Consider the following 6705-nt stretch of genomic DNA (forward strand, 5'->3'; position numbering starts at 1 on the left):
CCTTCTCCCCCAGGGAAATACAACTCAAAGAAAACTGTGTCAATATTAATTACTTTAAACACTTTAAGGAATTCCTTTTCAAAGGGCTTTTCTTGCAGCACTGGTCTCTATGATTTCACAGGGGCTTGGCTACATCCTAAGGGCTGTCTTGCTCTGCTCCGTTGATGCTTTTCCCTGCTGTGGATATGGCAATCCCACTTCAATTAGATAGGAGAAGTCTTCACCAGTCCCAGGGATCGTGGTGCCTTGGAGTCCTGGGAGCATCCATATCAAAACAAACAAAGAAAACATCCCAAAAGCGCTTCAGAGAAGCAAAACACTTTACAAAACAACTGCAGAACTGGTTGCCAGCATCGCAGGGACTTGCTTGCTTATATTGCAGCACTTAGACGGTGATGTCCGTTATTTTGTGCACTGCTGTGCGAGAGCAAAACACGCCGTTGGTAGGTAATGGATAAAAGATAAAAGCTGTTTGTTGGCATGAGTGATAACCACCTCCTTTCTGTCTTGTGCAGATAGGAGACACTTGTATTTTGTATGAATCTTAAATGTCAACAGTAGCATTTGGATATTCAGTCTGCAAAAAAGTAATTAATGGCCTTACTAAATCCTCTAATGGGTTTGGTTTATGGAAAGGACACTTTTAGTGTTATGAACTGCAGAAGCTTTGGAGATGCTTTAAGCGATGGCGTAAATGTATATTCATCTTCAGCTAAAGTTAAAAGCAGAGATGAGCATTTTTCCAGATTTAAAACTGCCAGAAATTTGTGAATTAGGGAGCTTTCCCGTGTGGATCAGGCCCTGTGCTGCTGGAGTCTGGAGACCAGTGTTGGGACCATCATTGTCCTTTAAGAGTATATGGGAGGACATGAGCTGAGAGAAACATGATGTTGCTAAAGTCTGGGAGCTTTCTAGAGGGAAAGCACCAAAAAAAGGTTATTTATTTATGTGCAATTTCCTGACAAGCTCCCATGGCTGTTGGGGAGGGTTTGTGAGCAGTGCTCTTGAGGGTGCAAAGCACTAAAGAAAATTTAGTGCTTACCCAGCTCTACAATGCCCTGTTGCTGCAACCACAAAGCTCCTTTTGTCGCCCATTAAAAATAGGTATAGCTCAATAGCATTATTTATAGAACGAGTCAATCTGGAATCCGTTTTTCACATTTCTCTGTGCTTGTGAGGCACTTATAAAACCCACGACATCTCSAGAGCCACAGTTTGATTCCTCAGCTGGCCAGTTCTGGGGAGTGCTGTCCCACTGACAAGTATTTTATAGCAGACTCATTGATCTATACTATTATCTGTGTAAAACATACATATTTATTTACAGATATCTTGCAGTATCTGGGTGTTATTTTTATGAAAAGCAAACCCTCCTTTCCTGGAGTGCTTGCTTTGGTGCTTGTAGGTGGTGTTTTTAGATTTTTTTTGTCATTATTTTTGATATTAATAAAATTGTTGTGCTTAGAAACCATCTGTCAGCCCTAAGACACACTATTGAGCTTTCATTGTGGTGTAGTCCCTACTGCAGACGTATATAAAGGAATTCATACTTTACTTCTCATAAGAAATGATCCCCTCCACATGCATCTGTATGCTCTTGATGCCCTCTCCGTCTCCTGGGTGTCTGAAGGCCTTGAATGCATTAAGAGGCAAAACCAAGTTATTACATTAATCTCRTGAAATCAAAGATTCATGTCTTTGGCTCAAGGTAGAATAAACACTATCAGCAACACAGAAATGTAAGAGAAGGAAATGCATTTCAATACTTACGTGGTATTTTTGCTGGAGATGATTTTCGATTAGATGCCTTTATCCTGCTAACGTTAGAGTTTATAGGTCCTTGCAAAGTATTTTGTAGGGCATTTTCTGGAGGTGTCTCAGCAGCTCTCTATAATGTGAATGTTCTATCTCAAATTTGCTTTCATTAGAAGCTAAGCTTTCTGGATTGTCATTAGTAGTCATAAATGTGTCCTTGAAAAGCTGTCTGTCAGCTGTAGTCAAATTCATGTCACTTTAGGTTTCTTCTGAATATAGTTTCAGGAAGTGGARCTATAGTTCCAGAAGTGGCATGTACCTGACTGCAGTCACTAGATCCTAGGAAAAGGACTAAGCTCTTCTTATACTTGTCTAGAACCAAGTTAGGCGTCAATGAGCACAACTGTTTGAAAACAGAATCCCATCGTGTCTCCYCTGCTCACTTCCAAGCTGTGGAGAAAATATGTCCCCCGGGTGAGGAAGAGGAGGATCCCAGCCCGAGCCCTCCTAGGCACCCACCAAGTGGTGCTAAGCCAAGGTATGGATCACTTGTAGGATTTCTGTCCAGTGGGGTGTTTTTTCAGCTCCTCAAAACTTGCCCTGGGAAGGTGAGGTTTGAGCCATGAAAATTGTGCAGAGAAGGGTCTGGGGTTTTTAGCTTGCGTGTTTGCAGGCTATAGTCTGGCTAAGCAGGACGAAGAGCATGCATGGATATCCATGATTGGAATCCACCAAAGGGAAAAACAACTTCACCAAACCTGAACTCAGGCAAAGGCTGTTGGAAGCCCACAACCTTGTCCAGGGAGTCAGTGACCTAGGGGCCGAGGAACAGATTTATCTTATTTTTATTGTTCGGGAGATTTAAGCATTTCTCTCCTGGGAGCTGGTCAGTCCCAAGAGCAGCATGGCTTTTCTCTCTTATTACTGCTGTAAAGTGGGAACTTAATACAGTTATGAAATTACTGGGCTCCTTTTATCATCTTACAAAAGTTTTATTGCAAACTGGGGTTACTGGGGGATCGGCGAAAGAATGCAATGTGTTCTAGTTCATCTAATAGTGCAAATCAGTAAATGAAGAATTTACAAATTCTTTGGAAGTTTTTGATACAAGTGTTGTTTTTTCAGCTGTGATGATCTGAAGATATAAAAGAGGATGATAAGGAGTGTTTAATCCATAATGAAAGGGCATTAGGCCTCATGTCAAATATGTGCTCTGAATATAAAAATATATATTATTAGCAACAAAGCACAGTCGTGCAGAAATATCTTCAGAGTGATGGTATCTTGTAAGCTGGTTAGGAAAGATTTATTGCATTTCTGTGTAGCTAAATAGCAGATGACAAGGATGAATAGCACAGACCGTGACTAAGATTAACTACTTTTGAAGAGGGGTAGGTGACTTTAGAAAGAAATGTGGCTCGATGCAGAATAAACACTTTGTTTTTTTCCATAAGATGCTGATAGCCATATATTCCACCAGAAAGGGTTTGCTTAATTAGTTGTAGAAGTTATCTGGAGGAATTTTATCTGTTGATGCCATATAAGTCTTATAGGAGCTAACTAATGAGCAATTTTAGGAACACTTGGGCCTTTCTAGGATCTCCATTCCATGAGTTTCTTGCTGCGTTAATGGGCTCAACTTTATCTGTTGTGTTTTTATTTAAAGAATGTAACATTGCTGAGCACGTATAAAAGTTATTGCTAAGCTTGAAACACTTTTTTTTTTTTTTAAAAAAAGTATTGAAACAAAACCACGGTTGTGATTTGGCATCAATGAATAGTTTTTGTTGACTAATTTTTGTTTGAATTTACAAGAAACTTTAATGACAGGCTCTAATACTCAAACAGTTTGTCTTTTCAGGATGCAGCTGTGTATGTTTCCTTTCACCCACTCAGCAGCAGATGAAAGATGAAATGCCCTATTCATGCAAAAGTACTTGCACAGGACTTATGTACGGATGAGATACGTTTTTCCATCCATTTTAATGTATGTCTCGGGGAGAAAGTAGCCAATATGAGTCATAAATGAAAATTTTTGGATAATGGGTTTGAGATAACAAACTTTATTAAGAAGATTCAGTTTGGAGGTGGAGAAAAATCCCCTTCCAATGGCTAAAAATCAGGTGAGCAGCTGTTAGTTTGTACATRGCTTTAAAATCACCCACTAATACTACGTTTAAAGCAATATAAAGTGTCACATTGACTGATCCCCTTSAGAAAGACTGCTTATTTATCGAAGCGTGAAGGTATCTCAAATGAATTCTAGTACCTACCATGTTGTTGCATTACAACATGCAAAAACATTTTACTGAACCGTAGGATAAACAGGCACTGCAGGCATTATGTTCTACATATTCTATTTATTCCTTATAATAGTATTCATCCTTCAAAAGCATCCTTAAGTTAGCAGCTGATCTTTCACAGCCCACAAGATTTAGCATTTMTTGCTGTATATTATACCATTTGCACAGTGGCAGAAAGTATTGTGGGAAGAATAGGTTTCTCACTTTAAATCAGCTTGAGGTAGCAGTTGCTAAAATCAAGCRAAATCAGATGTGCAAAAAGAACAAGATGGTAATCAGAGTAACATAGCTGTTAATGCCCACTGTTTTGGAGCATGCTAAAGCTGAAAATGCTTGGCAAGACTACTAGAAATACACTTACAGCATTTTTTTTTGGCCTCCCATGTGCTGATTCTGGACCAGCAGTCAATGCAAAAGGCAAAGACTCATGCTTAAAATAGCTCTTCGATGCTAAAGGATGTCTTCCTTGCAAATCCAACTGTGCTACACTAGCTCCTCACCTCTTCTTAGAAAAAGAGCCAGCTTGCAGTCTATACACCAGAATTAGTTTTCTCAACACAGTGGTGTTCTGACACTAGAAGTGCTGGTGATGATACCCAGGTCTGCAGCAGTCACCCCAACCTTCCTATGGACCCAGTGCTGAGAAGCAGGTCCCTGTTTAGACTGGCTCCGTTGGGATGCTCCTCTCTGTTCACCAGAATAACGTCACCTTCACATCTCTGGCATCTGGTCTTGGTCAGGTGAATTCAGCTTTTCTGACTTTGTATTTTTTTTAGGTCTCTTACAGGTGATTTTCAGCTCAAAGAGAAATTTGTCATCATTCATTTACAAAAACAGYGTGGTGGAGTGGCCAAATGGACCCTCTGATAGCGCTGGCCCAGGGAGTTGAGCAATATTTTGATAGCCTGCCATCCAATTAAAATATTATGAATCTGTTAGATGAAATGTAGGTAGTTTTGTCTGAGCATACTCGGAGAACCTGAAGACATCTTTTTAAGTGATTTCTGATTGGTGAAGGCAGTTACCATCCAGGTTGCTTGAGAATAAACCTGCAGAAGTAAGGCCATTCAAAGAAGTGGAAGGTTTTCCAGAATGGATGGAATAAATCCCTGAGCAACCTAATGCCACCTCTGACCCTGCTTTGAGCTGGAGGTTCACCTCCACCTCACCACCACCTCCTGAGGTCCCTTCCAAGCTGGGTTGCTCTGCACTCTGTAATTGTTGAGACATGGTATTTTTCCCTTCCCAGAAGAAGCCTCACAAGGGTAAGCAGTGAGGTGGGCTTAGAGGACCCATAATTACAATATCCTCTGAATTTTCCCCAGCCTGTACCAAACAGGGAGCTTGGTCGCATACTGGAAGGATGAGTGAGATGGGCAGGTTGGTGCAGACCACACAGAGCAAATTCCTCATTCCTTCCAATGAAGGTGACTGGGAGGGCTGGAAATTAAGCAGGACAGGCAGCTGTCAGGCAGTAATGCATAATGAAAAAGAGTCTGYGATTGATACGTGAATGCTGTCAATGAGAGACCTACTCTTTTCCCCTGGAGYTTTCTCAAGATAAGTACTTATTTTTGGTTACAGCGTGACTGCAGGTCATGCAGGAGCTGTATTTAAATATAAGAGCCCTTCCCACCTGCCAGCGCCCAAACCCTATGGATTTTGTGGATCAAAAATATCTGGAGTGGAAGCACTTCATAACAAAATCACATTTCTAARACTACCTCTCCATTCCCTCAGTCCTTTTAATAGGAGTTTTGTGCAATTGTGGGATGATCGTGTTATGTATTCCTTAAAAGAGCAGAGGAAAGAATTTCTATTACTGCAAAGTAATGGTGGAACCCTATGTTGGTGATTAAGCTTCAGTGACTGAAGTTAATAAAAGAGTAAAAAATAAAATAAAAAAAAGAGTGTGGCAGGGCTAGTTTTATCGCTCATACTGCCTGTACTTGCAGCTGCATTTTGCACGATCCCGTTGCCTTTTCCGTGAGCTTTTCAGTTTGCTCCCTCTTGCTACATTCAAAAAAAATACAGGCAAATTTAGCCTGAAGAATGTTAAATCTTTCCATGTGGGAATTTACCTTCTATGTCTATTTTTATCTGTAATTTCTGATTTTATTCTGAGTACCAGAACTTTTGAGTCTGGCTCCAGATTTGTGCAAGGGAATCCCTGTGGGCCAACTGGGATGGGTGCACCCAATGAGCTCCAGTCGTGTGGGATGACATCTAGGGCAGAGTAGGATCGATTGGGAAAACATTCACAATGACTATGAAAATAGTAATAATAATAATAATAATAGTAATAATAATAATAATAATAATAATAATAATAATAATAATAATAAAAAGATATTAAATCTTGACTGTGCAAAGTGGTTTTTGAAATTGTGCTTAAAGTGGTTTTCCTGCAGTGAGACACGTGCTGGTGTAATTTATGTGAAGATGAAGTTTTTGGACAGTGTGCATTTTTTTTTTCATATTCAATATAAATCTCTCAGTGTTTCTGTAGCAAGACACTATGTGAGATGAATTGAAACTAAGTGGAATGAAAAGATGAATTGCAGGGAACGTTACAGATCGCAGGCAACAAACTTTTATTAAGAGCTGAGAAGCTACTGTACTGGAGGCTAAATTCCGCTCTGAGTTA

Source organism: Nothoprocta perdicaria, unplaced genomic scaffold (genome assembly GCF_003342845.1).
Source record: "Nothoprocta perdicaria isolate Ctin4 unplaced genomic scaffold, notPer1 scaffold_247, whole genome shotgun sequence".
In the NCBI taxonomy this organism is placed as follows: Eukaryota; Metazoa; Chordata; class Aves; order Tinamiformes; family Tinamidae; genus Nothoprocta; species Nothoprocta perdicaria.